This window comes from Lissotriton helveticus, chromosome 3_1 (genome assembly GCF_964261635.1).
Source record: "Lissotriton helveticus chromosome 3_1, aLisHel1.1, whole genome shotgun sequence".
NCBI classification, from domain to species: domain Eukaryota; kingdom Metazoa; phylum Chordata; class Amphibia; order Caudata; family Salamandridae; genus Lissotriton; species Lissotriton helveticus.
In genome coordinates, this window is record NC_136061.1 from 1,460,260,606 (window position 1) to 1,460,284,659 (window position 24,054).

Genomic DNA, 24,054 nt, shown 5'->3' on the forward strand with positions numbered 1-24,054 from the left:
CCAAGAAATGAGAACAAGTTCTCAACAATTGTACAGCACACATAGAAAGAAAAAAAAGCCTCAGAGGATCCTGCCTGAAACGGTAGGACCCCTGCACCACAGAACAAGGGTACCTGCATTGGTGCCAGGCAGCCAAAAGGACACCAGCGCAGGGAAAGGGCAGGAATGCATTGCGTTAAATATGGCTCATTCCGGCCCTTTCACACAGGTGGCATACTGCGCTTCATGAAAGCTACATATATACGCCTCGGTGTCTTATATGAGCGTAGGCCTGTACTGAGAGTAAGATCCTGGGCTGTTCCTATTGGACATCTGCAATGTGTATTTAGAACTCTCCTCCTCTCCTTGTAGGAGCAATGGTCAAAGTGGGTGGGATTGGCAGGGCACGGCGTGACCCTACTTCTTTAATTCCAAGGATTCCATTCCCCTCCTTTTTTATTTTGAAATTGTATCCCAGGACTCCAGAAATCGCCATCACCTATAAATAAAGCTCTGCGTTCCTGGCATTCGTGACAGGCGGTGCGGCAGAGAAGTAACAGGACTCTCTCTTTTCCTTCTTGCCCCAAGAAGAAAAAGACAGTGTCCACTTCTGCTCTGCCGCTTCTGCTCTCCCCACTCTTTCCTTTTTCCCTCTCCATCTGTCTAGCAGTTCTTCTCTTACTGAAAATCGTGACTTCAAGACAGGGTTCTCACTCTCGTTCCTCTTCCTTATTTTATTTGCTCCCCTGTGAAATGGATCCAATAAAGAAAGACACTTTTGCTGAAAATTTATTTTTCTGACATTTTAATTTCAAAACATCAGGAATAAAATGTTAAAAATATGAAAAAGAACTAAATAAAGTAAGACAGAGTGGTAGCAACTGGCCAGATTGATTTTATTCACACCAAACGCATTAGCGCCACTTTTACAGAGTTTGCCTGTGAAGCGCTATTTTTGTTTTCTTTTCTTTGTTTTCCCCGGTCTTGCAAATAGTGCACCAATCCTGGAGGTACTGCGATGTGTGGATTGGAAAACAAAATGTGTACTGCGGCTCTGCATACAGTGATGTGGTCTTTTTACAATACTGCTTACGTTTTGTAAGGATATTAGCAATGAACATTAAAATGGGTCCTTTCAGGACCCTGTAGTCATGTAGTTAACTTATCAAGCAAAAGCACTCACTGATTTCTGAACAATTGGGTTGTGGCTGAAGGCAGTGTGAGTTTTTCTCAGTGGGGCAGTATGGTGTTCAGTGGGGGAGATGATGTGGCACTATGGCCAGAGCTGCTGAATTTGGAACTGGGGAACCAGGTTCAGCCTTAATAACCAGTCCACCAGACCACTATCCTGAGAGCGCACAATCCCATGCTAGACCTTAGAAGGCTTTGTAGGACCTTAGAAGCCCTGGTGTCTTAGCACCAGCAGCTGGACCCTAGCATGGCAAGTGTAGGTTAACTTTCAAGGCTTGCAAACCACAATCCATACTGAAGTTCACCTCCAGTCTTGTAGGCAGGCCTATGAAGCAGCCCACCCTAGAACAACAGTGACTCGGTCACTGAGGTCACAGGACCCTTGAGAAGGGCCACTTCTCAAGGGTCTGCTGACTTTGGGTGAAGTCATTATGTTTGCAAGTATATTACGGTTTTAAAAGTGCTTGCTGCCTTCATCCTGGCCTCCCGCAATTTTCAGCAACAATAAAAATGTCATGATGACTCTGGGGATTAATGTTCTTCCTAGAGAGAGATCAGAATTTTGTCTAGTGGAAGTTGTGACTCATGGAAAGGTAGCTCAGAGCTGCAAAGAACATGTACCATGCAGATCACAAAGTTCACATAATGTAAATAGGTCAGTGGGCTACTGCTTTTGTCAGAGAGATCCTTTTGTTACTTGAGGTTTATAGTTAAAATCCTAACATAGAACAGTGAGTTATTAACTGTCATCTAAGAGCTGTATACAAACTACAAGGTATAAATTAGAGCGTTATGTCTTTTACACCAGTTTTTGATTATCCTAATGTTGCATAAAGTGTTCTTTTGGGCAGAAGTCAATTCTGATTATTAAAGAGAACCCCAACCATGATATTATGTTTTAAATTCTGAGTTTGTGTTTCTCCAGACCAATCACTATTAAACTATACAGCTTACTAGTATGGTCGTCATGTGATTCCTACACCTTTTTTTCCTTAGTCTTATGTAACATTGTCTATACAGTGATTTAAACATATTGATTTTCTTTGTGTAATGTGGGTGATGTAAAGTGCTCTGACACCCTACAATGGTATGAGTGGTGCTGTAAATCAAATTAAATGCATCTGATAGAGAGTGTGGGTATGGAGACTTGGGGGGCACTGTTAAAGGGTGGTAGTGAGGGAATCCATGGCATAGGTAGTCAATGGTGGGCACTAACAAATATTATTACACAGGGCACCACCTGTTCATTCTCAAGCACTTTTAACATGTGCTGCCTGCTGCGGGGTCACTGGAAATAATTAGGAGCAAAGGAGGACAAAATTGTGCCGCAGTATTGACTAAATGATGCATTAAGAAAAGGCTGCAGCGTAATGCAGCACATGTTCTGATATTTTATTATTTCGACATGTGTACACATGCTAACAGTCTGTGGAAAGATTTTGCCTTCTTAGTACCAGTGTAACATACAAATGCAGCAGTGAGAAAATGATCAGTCAACCTTTGCAATAAGCCATCCACTCAGCAGCAACACAAGTCACATATTTATTAACTTTTGATACGTTTGAGTTATAAACAATGTATTAGTTTAAATGGTTAGATCATGCAGCAGATCTTGCATTATGAGGCAAATATGGCAGAGCCATAATTATATAGACTTGACAAAAAAAGGGGGGGTTGGGCCCTGTGGGAAAGAGGGTAGGTTGGGCCACGTAATACTCAAAGAAAGGGGGAATTTTACCTAAGCCTCTGAAATTGGTTGAGACAATGAATGTACAGTAGAAAGGATAAACACAACTTTATTAGTTTATCCTGACAATTATTTATGTCTTTTTTTTTCTTTATGAAAACTTTTTTTCGAAAAAAAATGTTGTGGACAAAAAAGGGAACATCATCAACTTCACCTCAAGTCATACACAATTGTTTACACAAAAACATACAGGGGCAGATTTATGTTAACTGGCGCATCCCCAGGGATGCGCCAGTTAACATGCGCCACAGTGCGCCACAGCTCCGCCACCCATGGTGCGCCGCATTTATGATGCGGCGCACCATGGGGCAAAAACGGCACAGATGCGTGACGCATCTGTGCCGTAAAGGTGACGCATTGCTGGAGTTGCGTCGCAAGCGCGACGCAGCTCCAGCAAGGCTCGGGGGTGCCCCATCTCCACAATGCTGCGTCAAGACCTACGCCTGCTTCAAGCAGGCGCAGGCTTTTGACGCAGCATTGGCCTGAAAGTGACTGAGTGAAATCTTATAGATTTCACTCAGCCACTTTTGCGAGGCGCACCTGCCACGGAACGCCCACCCTGCGCCGGAACGCCCACAAGCGGCGCAGGGCTTTACAACGTGACGCATCTGCCTAGATGCGTCACGTTGTAAATCGTTCGTAGGGATGCGCCACGTTTACGCCGCCTTGCGTGACGCAACAGCGGCGTAAACATGGCGCAAGTGCCTCATAAATCTGCCCCACAATATTTACAAAAACACAATATGTAACAAATTTAAGTGCAAACACAGTTATACTCACAAATTGATACAAAGCAAATCAAATAAACAGTTTCCGGGAAAAGAAACATGAAAATTTATTTATCAAATTGTTCCCAGAGGGTGAACAAGACCTTTTTACCACCCACATCCTTATTACGATATTGTACTATTCCAATTCATTGTAATAGGGAATAGACAGATATCATTAATGCTGTCTCTTTTAGAAAAACGGTAAGTGCAATGCCAATTGCAATGCCGACGCGTTTCGAGTCTCTTTGTGTGAATCACGGGACTCTCATCAGGGCAGGATGAATCATATCCATGGGAACTGTTTGTAGAAAATACAAGGAGGAGAGAGTTTTAATTTTTTTATATATTGATCCTCAATCCATTCAAAAATGTCGTGAACAGAGTTATGTCAGGGAGTGGGCATACCTTATTTATCCAAGGATGCACTGAACTTTTGGAATGTCTTCGGAACCGTGGCTGTCACTCTGCAAGAGAGTACACTGTATTGTAATTTCTGGTTAGAGTGGGGCTGCACGATTATGCACAGAGGAATTGACTGAAATTACCTTAGTTTTCGGTCTGACTTTGAGATGAACCACCGGTGCACCTTTCACTCGAGATGTCGAGTATGGTTTACATGTCTAGAACGAAAATGAGGAGCAGGGTATGACTCTCTGCACTGATCGGAAAAAGGCATTCTAACACGCTGTGGCCGCTACTTGTGGGAAGACTTACTTGTTCGTCAAAGACAGGGAGCTTAGATCGATTTCTCTATTGGATTTCTAGCCGGTTCGTGTGTGCTAAAAAACATAAAACAAGGGGAGAGCTTTAATGTTGGGGCTCTTCGTGCGATATCCAGGTGAATTTCGTTCACCAAAGCGGACACATATATTGCTTACCATCAAGTTCAAAAATCTTTCGCGCTGTTTGTGTCTCGTCCGTGGCTTCTTGCACCCGGTGGAGGCCGCGCATGCGCAATAGCAGTCAAAAACGGCTTTCCGATCACGTGGCTCAATGGTAGCCAATCATACTTGACGGAGGTGTAATTCCTCTTGCAGTGAATTGTGGGCAATGGAGTTTCAAACTGTTTTATAGACCAGCGAGATTTTTTGGAAAACAGATTTATTTTGTATTCAGCTGCTACGCCCTATTGATCTCGCTCAGACTGTTTAGTCCTTTGTTGACACTGTCAAACTTCATGATAAGGTACGCCTCCTTGCGTAAAAGTGCAGCCTCCACATCTGGTGATCGCAATTTGGGATCCACCCATGTTAGACCAGTCCATTTAAAATCATTTTCTCCATGGTTATTGTTTATAAAATGTTCAACCATAGGAGCGTTTGGGACTTTTTTCTTAATTCTTGAGCGGTGCTGTGTGATCCGTACATTGACGGACTGGCTCGTTTTGCCGATGTAGACTCTGTTGCAGGGACACACCACGGCATAGACGACATTCTTGGTTTTGCAGTTCGTAAACATCTGATGTTTCCATTTAACGCCGTCATGGTCAAACACAGTGCCTTCTAATGTTGTTGGGCATGATACACAGTTGCCACATTTATTGTGCCCACAAACCGGTTTAAGTTTCCATTGTGCTATTAGGTCGCTCTTTTGTTTAGGAATGAAGCTGTCTGCTTTTACCAATTGTTGGCCTATGCTGATATTTTTGCGCATGGCAAAAATTGGTTTTTGTAAGGGATGTTCCAGGGTCTCCAGGAAATGCCAGTTTTTTAAGATGATGCGTTTGAATTGGTTAGTGTGCGCGCCAAAGGTTGTCACACAAACCAATTTGTTCACCTCATCCTTTTCTTTGATTTGGAGTAGATGTTCTCTAGGGGTGAATCTGGCCCGTTTTTTGGAATGTTTTAATAGTTTCTTTGGGTACCCTCTTTGTGCCATTTCAGCACAAAATAGTTTTGCATGGGACTCAAAATCTTCCACATTTGTACAGTTGCGTCTTATTCTTAGCAGTTGTCCAAACGGAAGATTTTCTTTCAAGCACTGTGGATGTGAGCTTCTGAAATGTAAAATTGTGTTCCTATCTGTTTCCTTTTTGTGTAAATTGGTTATAAGCATATCTTCGCAGGTGCCTACAGTGATGTCAAGAAAAGTCATTTTATTGTTACTGGATGCCAAGGAGAATTTTATGTCGTTATGCCTAGAATTTAGCCAATGATGGAAACATTCCAACTCCGCCTGGCTCCCCTGCCACAGGAGCCAGACGTCATCAATGTATCGTAGCCATTGGTTTATATTGCCTAGAAATGGATTATTATTAAATATGAATCTCTCTTCATATTGTGCCATGTACAGCACTGCCATCTCCGGCGCATAAGGACAGCCCATGGCGGTGCCCTTGATTTGAACAAAAAACGCATTCTCAAACTTAAAGTAGTTGCTGCGTAACGTTATGTCTGCCAAAGAAAGAATGAAAGAAGTAGGGACCCTACGGGGTCTGTCACGTTGGTCCAAATACAGCTCTAGCACTTGTAGTGCCTCATCCTCCGGGATTTGGGTGTAAAGCGAGGCGACATCTAGTGTCACCATCATCTGTGTTTTCTCATCAAAAGACACCCCTTCTGTTTTCGTAATGAAGTCAGTGGTGTCCCTGAGGTATGACTTAACCTGTGAAACAAATGGTTTTAAGAAAAAAACAATATATTTAGAGACTGGCTCTAAAACTGAATCACAGCCCGACACAATGGGTCTGCCTGGTGGTATCTGGTCGTTTTTGTGAATTTTGGGCAGAAAGTAGAGAATCGGTGTTCTTGGCGATTTTTTGTTCAGATATTCAAATTCCTTCGGGCCTAGGAATCCTTCATCTAGCCCTGTCTGAGTGATTTTAGCAATCTTGTCTTGGATTGCAAAAACCGGGTCCTCCTTCAATGGTCTATACCAATCTCGATTGTTGACATGTGTTGTGCCTTCTTCGAGATACATAGAGCGGGGCCATATTACCACTGCCCCGCCCTTGTCGGCCTGTTTTATCACAATGGATGTGTCTGCTTTAAGATCCTGAATAGCAGATGTAAGACCTTTGCTCATGTTATTCTGTACAAAGCATTTTTGCTTTTCTACTTTAATAAGTGATGATAAAACTGTCTGTTCAAAAGCAAGAATTTGCTTTGGAATATTTTGCATGGGAGTAAACCTGGATTTGACCCTTAGGCCAGTAGTTTCCTGGCTAGGCGTCACTTCAGAAACTGCGAAGAATGCTTTAAGCCTTATCTTTCGGCAAAAATCGAATGCCTCCAATTTAAGTTTAGTGAAGTCAGTTTTCCTGGAGGGAACGAACTTGAGGCCCAAGGATAAAAGTGTTTCTTCGTCTTTTGTTAGCTGTTTCTCTGAAAGGTTCACTATAGTTGCCTTGTCTAATTCTTGTACTGTTTGTTGCGAGTTCGCATCTCCCATGGCTGCTTGAAGCGGACTCGTGACTGTCCGCCCCTGGCTAAAAAAGAAGATGCTGCTGGAGCTCCTCGCCTTTTAGAGTTATCCTGTCTGGAATCTGAAGAAGAGTCAGAAGAGGTTGTATCTGAAAAAGTGAGGAACCTGTTCCTCGATCTCCCTTGGAATGATGTTAATGCCCACCTTGATTCCCCTGAGGTGTAATAATCTTCTTTGAGAAAGGGGTAAACCTGTTCCAATTTGAACGATTTTGAATCTCTGTCGAATTGGGCTGATTTTGCATTCAGAGTATTATCTTTGAAGACTTGAATTTCTTTTTCTCTCTTCTCTAATAGAATCTTAGCTTCCGTTACAGTTTGATTATCTGTGATAGTCTTGATAAGTTCTTCTATCTCTCTCTCTTCTTGACTACAGATCCGTTGGGCTGTCTCTATGGTATGCACCATTAGATCTCGGCTACATTTAGTATTTATCTGACTGAAACCTTTCTTGTAGTCCGCGTCTTCTACGAAGATCACCGGAATGTTTTTAACTTGGAGACCCCAAGGGATCGTACCCGCCTTAAGATGTTTTAATAGAAAGTGGCCGTGTAATTCAGTACGTATGTGTTTTTTTTGAAGACGAGTTAGTTTATCTGCCTCATTTTGCTGTTTAGCTGAGGTGCTCAATGTTATGGTGGAGAATGGAGAGGACTCAATTAAACTTTGTATATGGCTTTCCGTGAAGGACAATGTATCTTTCTCTGCCATGCTAAGCAGGGGAAAGTCCCCTGCTAGAGAGTTAATCAATTATATCAAAGTAAGGAAGACACTTTGTGTCAATCCCTGCCCGCTCGGGTGATTGCCCGCACTTGAACTTGACAAAAAAGGGGGGGTTGGGCCCTGTGGGAAAGAGGGTAGGTTGGGCCACGTAATACTCAAAGAAAGGGGGAATTTTACCTAAGCCTCTGGAATTGGTTGAGACAATGAATGTACAGTAGAAAGGATAAACACAACTTTATTAGTTTATCCTGACAATTCATTTATGTCTTTTTTTTCTTTATGAAAACCTTTTTAGAACAAATATTTTGTGGACAAAAAAGGGAACATCATCAACCTCACCTCAAGTCATACACAATTGTTTACACAAAAACATACAATATTTACAAAAACACAATATGTAACAAATTTAAGTGCAAAAACAGTTATACTCACAAATTGATACAAAGCAAATCAAATAAACAGTTTCCGGGAAAAGAAACATGAAAATGTATTTATCAAATTGTTCCCAGAGGGTGAACAAGACCTTTTTACCACCCACTTCCTTATTACGATATTGTACTATTCCAATTCATTGTAATAGAGAATAGACAGATATTATTAATGCTGTCTCTTTTAGAAAAACGGTAAGTGCAATGCCAAGTGCAATGCAGACGCGTTTCGAGTCTCTTTGTGTGAATCACGGGACTCTCATCAGGGCAGGATGAATCATATCCATGGGAACTGTTTGTAGAAAATACAAGGAGGAGAGAGTTTTAATTTTTTTATATATTGATCCTCAATCCATTTGAAAATGTCGTGAACAGAGTTATGTCAGGGAATGGACATACCTTATTTATCCAAGGATGCACTGAACTTTTGGAATGTCTTCGGAACCGTGGCTGTCACTCTGCAAGAGAGTACACTGTATTGTAATTTCTGGTTAGAGTGGGGCTGCACGATTATGCACAGAGGAATTGACTGAAATTACCTTAGTTTTCGGTCTGACTTTGAGATGAACCACCGGTGCACCTTTCACTCGAGATGTCGAGTATGGTTTACATGTCTAGAACGAAAATGAGGAGCAGGGTATGATTCTCTGCACCGATCGGAAAAAGGCACTCTAACGCGCTGTGGCCGCTACTTGTGGGAAGACTTACTTGTTCGTCAAAGACAGGGAGCTTAGATCGATTTCTCTATTGGATTTCTAGCCGGTTTGTGTGTGCTAAAAAACATAAAACAAGGGGAGAGCTTTAATGTTGGGGCTCTTCGTGCGATATCCAGGTGAATTTCGTTCACCAAAGCGGACACATATATTGCTTACCATCAAGTTAAAAAATCTTTTGCGCTGTTTGTGTCTCGTCCGTGGCTTCTTGCCCCCGGTGGAGGCCGTGCATGCGCAATAGCAGTCAAAAACGGCTTTCCGATCACGTGGCTCAATGGTAGCCAATCATACTTGACGGAGGTGTAATTCCTCTTGCAGTGAATTGTGGGCAATGGAGTTTCAAACTGTTTTATAGACCAGCGAGATGGACTGTTCTAACATGGGTGGATCCCAAATTGCGATCACCAGATGTGGAGGCTGCACTTTTACGCAAGGAGGCGTAACTTATCATGAAGTTTGACAGTGTCAACAAAGGAATCATACCCTGCTCCTCATTTTCGTTCTAGACATGTAAACCATTCTCGACATCTCGAGTGAAATGTGCACCGGTGGTTCATGTCAAAGTCAGACCGAAAACTAAGGTAATTTCAGTCAATTCCTCTGTGCATAATCGTGCAGCCCCACTCTAACCAGAAATTACAATACAGTGTACTCTCTTGCAGAGTGACAGCCACGGTTCCGAAGACATTCCAAAAGTTCAGTGCATCCTTGGATAAATAAGGTATGCCCATTCCCTGACATAACTCTGTTCACGACATTTTCGAATGGATTGAGGATCAATATATAAAAAAATTAAAACTCTCTCCTCCTTGTATTTTCTACAAACAGTTCCCATGGATATGATTCATCCTGCCCTGATGAGTGTCCCGTGATTCACACATAGAGACTCGAAACGCGTCGGCATTGCAATTGGCATTGCACTTACCGTTTTTCTAAAAGAGACAGCATTAATGATAACTGTCTATTCCCTATTACAATGAATTGGAATAGTACAATATCGTAATAAGGAAGTGGGTGGTAAAAAGGTCTTGTTCACCCTCTGGGAACAATTTGATAAATACATTTTCATGTTTCTTTTCCCGGAAACTGTTTATTTGATTTGCTTTGTATCACTTTGTGAGTATAACTGTTTTTGCACTTAAATTTGTTACATATTGTGTTTTTGTAAATATTGTATGTTTTTGTGTAAACAATTGTGTATGACTTGAGGTGAAGTTGATGATGTTCCCTTTTTTGTCCACAAAATGTTTTTTCTAAAAAAAGTTTTCATAAAGAAAAAAAATACATAAATTAATTGTCAGGATAAACTAATAAAGTTGTGTTTATCCTTTCTACTGTACATTCATTGTCTCAACCAATTCCAGAGGCTTAGGTATAATTATATAGACAACATTTACAAACTAGGATATTTTGCAATTCATGTTTGAACTGCTGTTGTGGAAAAAGGGAGAAGTGCTGATGACAGAAACTCCATCGCTCAGAGACAAATGGCTTGTGCTTCCACATGTTATGGTATTTGGGACACTCTGTGATTAGAAGCATATCCCACTTTGTGAAAGTGTTTTAATGTCAATAATTCAATGTTAGATTTGGGGGTCTCTAGTTTGCAGAGGTAGGTACCTTTGTCCAAATAGGGACCCTTGCCTCTAGTCAGGGTAAGGGGATACACTCCTAAAATAACCCCTGCTCACCCCCTTGGTAGATTTGCACGAGCAGACAGGCTTATCTCAGAGGCAGTGTGTTAAGCGGATGTATGTCATTACAACGCATGCTTTTACAACGCATGCCATTACGACGCAGGTTTCACAACGCAAGTCGTTACAACAACTTGCGTTGTGGGGCGCTGGATAGTGAATAGTTTAATTTACTATTCCAATTCCAGTCCCTGTGGATAGTAGGGAAGGTGTTGGATATTAATTAAACTATTCCCTATCCTAGAGCGCCCTCCAGCACAATTCGTTGTAATGACTTGTGTTGTAAAAGTTGCGTCGTAATGGTAGTGCGTTGTAAAAGTTGCGTTGTAAAGGATGTTTCCCGTGTTGAGCATTTGTGAACATATACAGTAACCCAGTGACAACACTACAGATGGACACCACACAAGTTGCAGTATAAAAATAAGTATTTTTATATAGACTTAACACAAGACCACAAACGACAAAAATTCGCAATACTGTGCTTTAAAAATGGTAGAATTAGCTTAGTTCTCTTTAGATGTAAAATGCAACACTTTAAGTTCAATGTACTTTTGGATGCATAACGCTATACAACGAAAGTGTTGTGGGAAAGTGATGCGTTGTTTCCTTACACGCAAGAATGGTGATGCCTCGGGTCCCTACTGCTGCGTAGGGGATGTGTCGGTTCTTCTCTGTGTGGGTAGGTGATGTGTCGGTTTCTTACTGCTCTTCAGTGGCGATGCGACCAGCAGTGCCGTGATACGATGAAGGTCCGGTGCAATGAAACAAAATGGCGTCTTTGTCTTGATGCGACAACGATGCGTGCACGCCAAATGGCCGTGCGGCAACTCAACGATTTTTCTGAGCCGCGAAAGGCCCTGCGACACTCTACTCCGGTGATGCGACGGCGTCTGCTGCGACGGCGACACTCTTTTCCGGTGATGCGAGGTACTTCGGGTGGTGCGATGGCGACAGTGGCAGCACGCTTCTCCGGTGATGCAACGGCATCTGCTGCAACGGCGACACTCTTCTCCGGTGATGCGATGACAGCGGCTGCGGCGGCGACACGCTTCTTCATCTTGAGTCACACTTCAAGCTCCCAGCAACACACAGTCTCACAGAAGGCCCTGCTCAACAGCAGGCACTTCAATTCCCAGCAAGGGAAGGCAGTGGAGCTGGTTGGTGAAGTTTGTTGTCCGTGAGACTTCAGCAGGAGACAAGCTCTATCTCAAGCCCTTAGAGATCCTTTACAAGTTGATTTGAAAGTAGCACAAAGTCCTTTCTTCTTTCTTTGGCAGTCAGGCAACCACTGCAGCCCAATCCCCAAAACAGCACTCAGCTTAGGGATAGTCTTCTCCTCAGTTTCTCTGGTTCCTCTCCTCAGCAAAGGTTCTAATTGTTTCCCAAAAGTTATCTAAAATTCTGGGGTCTTGGACCCCATATTTATACTAGCAAATCCTTTGTCCTCTGAAGGCAGAGTGTCCTGTACCCAGTCCCAACCAGTTCGGTGCAGTCCTGGAGCACTTTGTTGACAAGACTCGTTCTTTCCTTTCACAGTGTGGGCCAGGGACATCAGCCGCACCACAGCAGGTGGAGCCAGCATTGTGGAAGGCAGGTCCAGCCCTATTCAGGTCCCAGGTGCAACTCCTCCCACCCATATACATGCAGATAGCTCTATTCAGCCCTGTGCTGACTCACCCTGTCTCCTGGAATCCCCCAGCCCCTGTTGCTCAAACTCCAGACAAGGAATACACAACCTAGCAGAGGCAGGCTTGGATAGTTAGGCAAGAAAACACCTACTTTCTAAAAGTGGTATTTTCAAACACAGAATGTTAAAACCAACGTCACTAGAGAGATATATTTTATAATTTTAAGTTCAGGCACACTAAACTCGAATTTCTACCTAGTTCCTTGAGTCAGTTAGGATTATAAGATGTTATATTCAAACTGCCCATTCTAGCCTATGGGAAACAGGTAGCTTTGCAATAGGGAAAAACAAAAACGGCTGTAATTCACTATCAGGACATGCCACACACATCAGGGCATGTCCTAACTTTTACCTACAATGCACCCTGCCATTGGGCCTACCGTATGGGTGACTAATATGCAGAAAAGCGAAGGTTTAGGGACTAGCAAGTGGCTGCACTTGCCCAGTCAACATGGCAGTACCAGACTGCACACAGGCTCTGCAATGGCAGACCTGAGACACACTTTACAGGCTGCTTCTGTGGGTGGCACAACCAGTGCAGCAAGCCCACCAGCAGCATTTGATTTACAAGCCCTGGGCACACGTAGTGCACTGTACTAGGGTCTGACAAGTAAACTACACCAGCCAATCATGGAGTCATTAATCCATACATCAATTTACAATAGGGAGAGCAGATGCACATTCAGCACTGATCAGCAGTGGTAAAGTGCCCAGAGTCATAAAACAGTCAACAACAGATCAAACAAAATACAGGAGGAAGGCAAAACGTTCAGGGATGACCCTGCAAAAAGGGCCAAGTCCAACACTCATTATAACCTTAAATAATCATGTGTATCCATTGGCTGATTAAACTGGGCAGTGACATGTCAAACAAATACTAAAAATTGAAATGTTTGTGCATTCTGGCCACACATCTGGCTCCGCCCACTGATTCAATCCTTGGGTTAATTCTGCCCTCTGATTCTCCGCCCACAGTTCCCCTGCTTTTATATTCCCCACCCCCCACTTCGACCACTGTGCAGGAGAGACATGCCACAGAGTGGGCTCGCAAAACCAAAAGAACAATTCTTTCCAGCCCAGCCTAGGAAGCATAGAATTCTGGTAATTTGGAAAGAATACACAGCCCCTGGCAAGAGTGAAGGCTGCTGTGTCCCTCCCAATTGGAATTTGTTTAAATGTTATTCCATTCAGAGGTAGCACAGCATCAGTATGCAGAGGTGAATGGATCCCTTCTTATGACAGACTACTACCAGGGGTTAGTGCACCCTCTATTTGCAAAGAGAGGGTTGGCTTCAGATCACAAGCAGGTTGGCTCATTGGCTAATTCCCTGCTCTTGCCTCATTGTGCTCTTTGTGTGTGTGGGGTTGGGACATAGCGAGACCCACACTTTCCAGTCGGGCTCTGGGGCCACTCTCACCATGATTCTTTCTGCTTGGGGAAGCTGGTGTTAGCTAGGAAGGTGGTGGGAGGCCCCCACTGAGGCTGCGAATGATGCACCTTTAAGTTGGGTTCTACTAATATTCGTCCAGATCCGCCGGAAGGTGGGGATCTTCTTTTGCCAGAGGGAAACGTGAAAGGTCATGTGCCAAAAATCTTTCTTTTTTTTCACTAAAGAGGGATGCCGGAAACTTCGTGTCTCGCACTCACATTGCAGGATGAAAAAGCTGCTGATAAAGGAATGGATTATATAATTCCGGTACCAGTCAGCTCAGACAAGATGCATCCTGAGCAATCGTCCAGGACAGGGGCCCCAGTGCACTGGGTGTTGGAGGGTGCGATGCCCTTGCTTGTGCTTTCTTGTTCAAAAACAAACATTAGATAGCGTTACTTTTCTGATTCTGGCTGTTGGCCTGAAGCAAGGGGTGACAAGTGCTCTGTCAGGGGTTGCAAAGGTCGGTCAAGGGTGACAGCTGTGGCCCGTGGCGACACCTAAATGACGTCCTCGACGTTGTTACGATAAAGATAGATGACAGAGATCGGGGAGCCAAACCTGGAGCCTCAGTGAGAGATATTACGATACACCGCCTCCCCCGCAAGAAAAAAACTGTACTTTTGAGGGATATGACCGGGATTTGTGCTATCTGGCAGAGGATCTTGATGAATGACAAGAAATCACTGTACTGCCATTGCCTTTGAAATGAGGAACGTACCTGCACCACTGTGGCGAAGTTCTCAACTGAGGCACGCACAACTCAAGATATGGTTGAATTGCTACACGTACCCATGGTACTGGTAAGGTAACACACAACTAATACACGCTGGTGATTACTATAGGTCGGTGGTATTTCTTCAGGTTGATGGCATGTACCAACCAGTCATAGTAGGATTCTAACATGTATTCGTTTTTTCAGCCTCTTGTCCTACCTCTCTCTTCTTTTTTTGTGTCATTTCAGTGGTTATTGCATATGAGTAATTTTGCACTGCGTGTTCGGTTTTCTACGTATTTGTCACATTTATTGGACTTCCTGAAACATAACACATTGTTTCAATTTCAGAGGGTTTATTAATGTATTCACTCATTTATTCAGTCATTCATTCGATACATACGCAATTTTTGTATGAACGTTCAACTAGAACACAAGGCTATTTGAGGTACAGCAAACTCATTCTATGCACAATTTATATGAAAATGTTGCTTCGTATTGCAACCTAGGCAATAGTAGGTCACACAACTTTTAGAAATGGGATAAAGGCTTATTTTTTTCTAAAAGGACAATGCTTCATAAACATGGGACAAGCATGCTGTTTTTGCAATAATGAGTCGTATAGTGGATATAATTGGCGTTTCTAATTTCAATTACCTTTTAATTGCTTTGGAGATTGCTTGCCAGTACGGTTGTGAATAATTATATTAACCATGATAATTGAAAATGTACCAATCGCTTCATCAGAAGACCAATGTCTAAAGTTGCTCTAATTTTCACATCATAGCAGCACCTGGAGGGACACATGACTCTTCGTGATAGGGCTTTACTAAATTGAATAAGTTACATGACTTTGGTACCATTTAAGACGTAATGTGACTTTTCTGATTATCCGACTCTAGAACAACTTGAAAAAGTGGCAGTAATCATGCCATCCAATAGAAAAAGGCATTTAGGCCCTCATGATGAGTGTCATCCTAATTCTGGTGGGGCTGGTAGCAGTGGCGTTACGAAAGTTGAGGGGACCTGCTCTCCGGATTTAATCCGGAGCTCTGAGGCCCGAGTACTGTGCTGAGGGGGCCTCCTGCAGTACGGGGCCCCCTGCACAGCGGGAGGTGCGGGCCTGTGTTACACCCCTGGCTGGTATCAGGAGTTATTAGTCCCCTCTCATCTGAATTACGATCTCCAAAGTCACTCTGAAGATTTTGCATCTTTCACCGAGGCGACTCCTGCTTTTGCAAATGGGTAGAATATTGGGAGACATGAGGAATAAACTGGGGAATCAGGGACAAAATTACCAATTATTCAGCTAATTTCTGATCTCTACGTAGACCCAAAAGGCTAGTTAGCCAATAAACCTGGCATTGGTAATTCTAGGATGGAAGATGTACCAGGCCCGGTTATGTGGCATTTGCAAGGACTGCTAAAATGGCATCAGTGCTTAATTTGAAACAAAAAAACAACGTCTCAACAGAAATATCATGTGGGAGGACTGTTCAAGGTGAGAGTAAATCACATAGCACAGGGAAAAGAACAAGGGAGACCAATAGGTAGCAAAAAGGTTGTTATTTGCATATAGAAGCACAGAGTTACAACTAAATTGCAGTAACCATAACAACCAGATGTGTACTGGCAGTGTATAAGTGAGTGAGCGGCGCAGTGACACATGTGATTATGAAACAACGCGAGGCGACGCAAAAACGAAAGAGGTAATCAGTGAGGGTCAAACAAAAGTATTTACATTCACAAACAAAAATTCATTATTTGCGTGTGACCAATACAATGCCACAATTGGCGTTGTAGGGTCGAAGGCGTTTCAACCTCTATAACTTGAGGTCATCATCAGGACGATGTTTTTTGTTGCAATTATTACCCAGGTTCAACTGGGTTAACGGGTTTACTCCTGTTCCTTGTTTATCCTAGTGCTTAATTTGAGCCAGTGGTTGCATGTAGGGGCCACTGTCACTCAGTATTTATTTTTTTCATCAGACATTTACTCAGAGCACTAGAGGGAAAAATACACAGAACAGAAAGACAAAGAAAGTGAAAGACTGATAAACCACCACAAAGGGAAAAGTAGGAACCTGCAAGAGTGAGACAAATAAGGGGCAGGGATTGTCTGATTATGGATTAATGGGTTATGAGGTGCATTTAGGACTTCACAACATGTAATTGCAACAGTCACGGCTTCTGAGCAGAGCTTTGGACACTGACATTCATTCTTTTACAAATTAAACACTGCTAAAGGCCCCACTATACGTTGCTTAGTATTTCTGGACACATTGCCACGTACAAAAAAAAATGTGCAAGTTTGCTTGGCAAAAGGATTAGAATTTTAGGAAAACATAGATAAATTCGTCATTTCAGATATCAAAACTAGTAATGACCAGTAGTCGTATGGTAATACTGCCTACAATCTGTCAATCTGTTTGCAGTATTGTACTTTATTACAATGGCACTTATCATTACGGATTTTGTGATTTTTCTTGGCTGTACTATTAAAAATTATTTATTTTTCAGGGCCGACCTTTACAAGACTTTAAAATAAAGTCAGAAGTGTGTTTTACATTGTAAAGTGCTCTATAATTTGCTGACGGGGTGGGGTGCCGGTGGCACTAATAATACTTGCTAAAAAAATGCATATGAAAATGTGGTAGACATTGAAAAGTGTGGCGGAGATGATGAGTCGGAAACATGCACCGGTCATCTAGTTGATCAAACAAAGGGCTGTTTACCTAGAGGGAGACTTTTTTTAAATGTTATATAGTATGAGCTCGAACCAAAGGTATTGGAGTACTTTACGTGAGTACCAGTTGCATTACATAAGGTCTCATTCAATTGTACTTTTAGGCACAGTCAGGTAAAGGACCAGACTTACTAAGCCTTTGTGTCGTCCTAGAGTCAGACAAGGCAACACAAGGGCAATGTAAGGACTTCTCTATGATTTACAGACCCACACATGGCTCAATTTGCACCCTCTTGCACAGCTTTGTAAAGAAATGCAACACAACACTGTGGCTTGCGCTGTGTTGCATTACATTTGAGCTAGTCCACGTTCCATGGCTGGGGCAGGGGATTCTATATACATTCCCCTATGGATCTGACTCGATTCCAGATTTACAAGGGTTTGTAAACCTGGATGGCGTTGAATCTGTAAACATCCAAGAGGATGGTGGAACAAAGATTAAAAAAACTTTGTGTATCCTTGTCATTCCCTAATTCAATAGAAAGAAGAAAATGCCTCTTTGGATTGTTTTAGTGCAGGTTTTTTTTGGCACAAGAGTGCCTGCTGTGGCGCTAGTCAGCACACAGTGCACCAGTGCTAGAAGGAGGCGTGAGTGCACCCTACCCTTGTTGGTATGGCACATTTCTGCTCATTTCTGCTCTCCTTATTTCACGCAGCGCTGCCACTGTGCTTGCTGCCCTAAGTGAACCATTAGTAAAAATGTCCCACAGTGATTTGTCCAGAATCACAGGCTGTTGAACCGACGCCGAGACTCAAACCAGGTTCCCCAGTTTTAAAGTAGGCAGCTCTGATAGCAATGCCACATCCTCTTCATTACATTTGCACACTAATTAAAGTGATGCGCCTTTATCTAAACAGATCTCAGGGGAATGTTCGGTATGTGGATATTCTGGAAGTCGAGTTAGTAGTTTCAGCTACACGATCTCACTTGATATTGGAAACCCGGTCAAATCATTATTTACCATCATATGTTACATGGGGTTTTGGAATTCACTATATACCAAATGCTCCCTGGACACAAGAGGGCTGGTGTATCCCGTCATGGTTGCCTTCACACTGAAGCGTAGTGCAAGTGCGTTTTTCATTTAGTTTCTGATACTACTTTCCTAAAGAGTGGATTAACTTAGAACTAATTTCCTGAACTAGAAAAACCAAATATTCAATGGGTACGTTTTTTTCAAAACGAAAACAAAGGAAGCACGCCTGTTTCCAAGGACAATAGGACTGACATCACATTTCCTTAGTTTTGATGAGAATGATATATAAAAACGAAAAGCCAATTTTCTTAGCAGCACATTTGATGAATTTCTTTCATCTGGAACTGTGGCATCGGCGTCTATTTAAGATCTGAATAAGTGTGTACAGATAAAGAAAAAGCCCCATGACTTCTTTGAAAAGCAGCTGACAGAAGGCACTAGACATTTCACTTTAATAACATTCCTTCCTGTTTTCTTTGATCCAATTTGATTTCTGTACCGCCTCGCTCCTTGCACCTTTCTGGAAAGCCCTGGGATCCACTTCAGACTGCAAACTACAATCTCCTTTTAATTAAGGAAAGACTGAAAGGCTGAAGGATGGATTTCAAGTGCCTATTCAAATGAAATATCATGGCCATAAATAGAGTTTCGCTTTATTTTTAACATGTAATGACATTTTGGTGGGATTTCTGATGGGAAAGGATTCATATGTTCATATCCCACTCAAAATGTTTTCTTTAGCATAGTCTTTTTCCAATTCACTCGATTTTTTACTCCTGGTGTGAAAGTAATTTCCGCAGAGTAATATGTGTCTCTTCACCTTAGATTTCAGGCATTGGACAGGGTCGACGATTTTGGTTGCAATGACCGGGTTTGTATTTTTATTTCAGATATCAATTGGACAAAATATCAACTTGCTTCTTAAATTTCAATGATCTAAACATGGTCAGGGATTAATGTGCCTTTTCTTCCTGACAGAGTGTCACAAGTGCGCCCATTTAGACTGAAAGCCCCTTGCAAAATGTAACTCACCCTTAAATTTGCTTGAGAACCCCAATAATAGGCACATGTAAATTTAAATATGATCATTTTCAAACATTACACTTTGCATAGTGTGCTTTAATCATTGCAGTTGAACCTTCTTGCAAAAAAAACCGCTGAAAAATGTTCTTGCAAAAGTTTTCTTGCAAGGTAATTCTCTGCAAAGATGGCTTTTTGCTGAGTTTTTCAGACTTTTTTGGGAATATTTTCTTGAAGTTTTAACTTTGCTATTTTTCTAGAGTTTGAAAACCTTGTGAAGTTCTAAATAAAACTTCACAAAGCTGCTACAGAAAGTTCTTTGCAGATATAAATGTACACCTCTCCTTAGCAGGCACTATCTTGTACAGTAGGACTTGCTCTCCTTGTGGGAGGTGTAGTGTCATGTGAGTTAGCAATGACTGAACCCTTTTGGCTCCTGATGGACTCCATAGAACTGTAACATAAGTGTTAAAGCAGAATGGAGTGAATGCATATTTAGAATTTTAAGTTTGCCGTTTCTCGCAGACGAATAAAGACGTGTTACACTAAGCTCCGTGTGTGGCATAGTCATTGGCGGATACCCAGCCTGTGGAGAATGCTACAGGAGGCAGATGCTCGCTTTGGCAGACTGTATTTATTGTTCGCAAAGAAGCGTAAAATGTTAAATTGACTGCTTCAGAAGTGTTTAGTTTGTGGGTTACACCTGATGAATCCTAGTGAGGCTGACCAACCCATTAATCCAAGTAGGATTGATAAATTAAATGCAACCAAGCAAGGGGATTTTAACACCTATTATTGGAGCTTTTACATCGCTGGCTTTTTACCCTTTATTAGAAAAGAGTTGATATTATGTTAAATGTCTTCTCATAGTTGCAGTTTCCCTGCTGCAAAATTCTGTATGGTTATGCAGTGATATTTGATCTGCAGTATCTATGTTTGGAAAGTTCATTCGAATGAGCTACCCTTATCTCATTTGCTTCCATTAAAAAACAACATGTCATCCTTATGCTTCTTTTAACAAGGGAGTGAAAGTGTTTCGTTTTTGGTCCCCAGTCTTCAGGGAATTACAGTGACTGCCTCTTCCAGCTCGATTTCAATTTAAGGCTTGTTATCTTGTGTAAAAGGTAGTTTTTGCGTAATTTTCAATCGTACCTTTGATGTTCTCTTTTGGCCACTAAACCTAATATAGTTTTCCGTTGAACCTCCTGAGCAGTCCTTTGACCAAAAAAGCTTCGACATGTTATAAGTGCTTCTCTTTTTTTTGCATAAAATAGGTAATTCGCTTCAATGCAGTTTACTGTTATCTCGTTCCATATTTTCTTTTCAGGAAAGCATTAACAACTTATTTCTTTTGCACAATGACTTCCATGACATCTACAATTGTCGTCTTTGAGGGCTGTCTGACAGCATATATATTATTTGCTATGTACTGCAAAACAGTGGCGTAGCAAGGTCAGGTGGTACCTGGTGCGGAACATTTCTTGTCACCCCTGGCTTGACCAAATGGCCAAAATATTTGTTTAAAATACATATTTTTTCCCGCTTGTCACACCCAACCTGACTAAATGGCAAACATATGTGTTTAAAACACATATTTTTGCAATTTTGTCCCCCCCTCAGTGATGACACCCGGCGAGGCCCGCACCCACTGCACCCCCCTTCGTACGCCACTGCTGCGAACTCTATGTTTTTTTTGCGTGCAATTGTTTTTGAAGTCTGCCCTTTTTTTGGGCGAAGACTTACAGAGGGAGAGAACATTTCACCGTTAGTCTAAGTATTTGTGCTGTGTGGAATGTATTATTTCCTCTAATGTTTCTACTGCTGAATTCTCCGTTGTAAGTGTACCTCTTGTGTAAGAGAATGCCAATGTTACATGAGAGGAATGTTTTCCTCTATGAGTGGAATATCACTCAATGAAAGATCTAAGTGTGTTTTTCTATGGGTGTTGCCTGTTTTCTAACAGTTTCCATCCTTACTGACAGTGTTACACTTACAAGAGATTGTTTAATAAAGTTTTTCTTCTTCAACACGAGAGACGTGCATTCTTTTCAAAGTGTGTCACCAGTGTGAAAGCTGTAATACCAAAGGCACTCTATCATAATGAGACAATTTATTTCTTTATTAAGATATTTGGTTTCTTGCTACAACTACCTAGGACCGGCTTTAGGGCATTGCGACAGGTGCGGCAGTACAGGGCAGTGACTTTTAAGTGAGGGCACTGACATCAAGGGGGGAGGCGCCATACTTGGCAGTAACTTACAATTTAAAAGCACCTGCTGCAGAGTTTCTTGTGCATCCTGCTTGCACGCAGCAATACAAATGTAAAAATAACGCTTGTGATTAATGTTTCTGTTAGAGAGGGAGATTGCCGTTTTGACTAGTGGCAGCTTTCAATCACCATAAAGCCGTAAAGTAGGGTAGAGGGTTAATGTGCCTCTAACAAAGAACAGATCTGTATTTTATATGAGTGAATTAGTAAAGTCAGCCTTTACCAGCGCTTTAAAACAGTAGAAATGTATAGGAGAGCGAGGTTATGGCGAGATGAGGGGCATTTTTGCCGGGTGGTAGTGAGGGATTCTGAGGAGGAGGTCATGGCGGGTGCCAAAAAAGACAAACGCCCTGGGTGTCACCAGTGCCAAAGCCGGCCCTATGACCATCTCCTGTCTTTATGGCCCTTGTTACAAGTTAAGGATAGGATTCTGGTCCCTGTGCAAACAGGAATATTCACAGGCATCAGGATTACGAGGTGATGCTTGTTAAAATGTCAAACATGCAGAAATTGGTGTATGAAATACTGATTCTGCATGTTATGCTCCATTTTCCAATTCAAAACACGGAAAAGGAGTACATAGCACAGCTGGTAAATCCCCTAACTATCCCAACTAACCTTTAATCTGAACCTCTGAATTTTCAGTTTTAGGGATGCAAGTACATCCATATTCCCAGAATCAGCTTTGTTGTTGTGATCTATGAGCATCTGTAGAACTATATCAGCAGGATTGTTTTTTAATTCCAAAGAGATGTTAGATACCAGGTGGGACATGTCTATACCGTTATAATCTCTGACTAACTTCTTTTGTCATTTCATTAAGCTGGTGTCATGGTTTAGAAGAACAGGCAACTAAAATCACATAAGGAAATCCTCTGAATAACCATCAAGGATCTGAAAATGTAGAAATGTAATTTTTGGTGAAAAGAAGGTCCACAGTGGGGCTCTTCACTGAATTTGTTTTCATCCATTCTGTGTGAGACTCTCAGCTTGCAACACCTTGGAGACTTACTCACTGACCAAGAATCTGTCTAACTGGGTGTGATCCTTTGATACATGCCATCCAGTATATGAGCATGTACAGCTAGCAGATCAACATCATCGAAATGTTAATTATTGAATATACTAAACACGTCCCCATATTTTATTCCACATAGCCAAGACATGAATATAATTTTTTTTTGCAAATATGCATACAGTAATAGTCGTCGTGTGGCATATCCATTTTGATCCTTCTATTTGCTGGGAACCCGACATTGACACTCTGCTGTGTTGTAGCTCACTGCTCACCTCCTTCAAAACTGCTTTAACCCCTTCGCTGCTAGGCCTTTTCCCCCTCCTGTGCTAAGGCTTTTTTTGGTGTTTTGGGGTAGTGCGCGCTTAGGCCCTTGTAACTTTTTGACCACATAAGGGATCCGCGCCAAATTTGCGTCCTTTTCTTCCAACATCATGGGGATTCTAAAGGCGCCCAGGGTTTGTGGATTCCCTTGGAGGGGTCCCAGAAATTAACCAAAATATAGTGGTTTTTGTTTTTTTTTCAGAAAAATGGGAAAAACGGGCTGCAAATGAAAGCCTCTGGCTTTTTCCCTGAAAATGGTATCAAAAAAGGGTTTGTGGGGCTGAATTCTCCATTGTCTCAGCTTTTAGGGAATAACAGTGTTTTGTCAGAGAACCGAAATTTTTCACTCAGTTTTGGCATTTTTCTGGGACATAGCCTATTTTTGCTATTTTTAGAGCTTTCCACCTCCTTCCAGTTAATGGTAGAAATGAGTTTGAAAGCAATAATGGATCCTAGAAAGCTTTACATTTTCGAAAATAGACAAAATTCTGAATTCAGAAAGGGGTCATTTGTCTAAATCCATGAAGGTTTCGTTATAGAAACTAACAGTTAGATATTGGAATATTTGAAAATGTGTTGAAAACAACAGCCTTTTGTCTCAACGTTTTCACCTATAACTTTCTCTAATTTTGACAGCTCTTGGAAAGCAATATACCGTTACATCCGTTAGACCTTCCTGGTTGTGGGGATATATGGGACTTGTAGTTTCACCAAGAACCCGACGAACCCAGATCCAAAAACTGAGCAGCAACTTGCAATGGTATTTTTTCATTTACTGGGTATAGTGCACTTTGTCTTGGAAAATGTACACATGGAATAATCTGTATGAAAGACACCTATGTATGTATGAATTGGGTACAAATTATAGAGTTCAGAAACAGTATATAATTGCACATTTTCAAAGTTGGGAATACTCATACTAGCATGAGAATTATTGGTCATTTTTCATAAAGTTTTTTTTTCTACACAATATCTTTTATTCAAAGGGAGAAATGCAAGAAAGCTCAATTGGTAATAACAGTTGATTTACAAATCTGAATTACCCCAAGTGTCCCGATAAAAACGGTACCTCACTTGTGTGGGTCGGCCTTGTGCCTGCGACAGGAAACGGCGCAAAATGCAACGTGGTCACACCTAAATTTTGCAGTTACAAATTGACCCTTTTTTGGCAAAGTGCCTACCTGTAGTTTTTGCACCCTAGTTC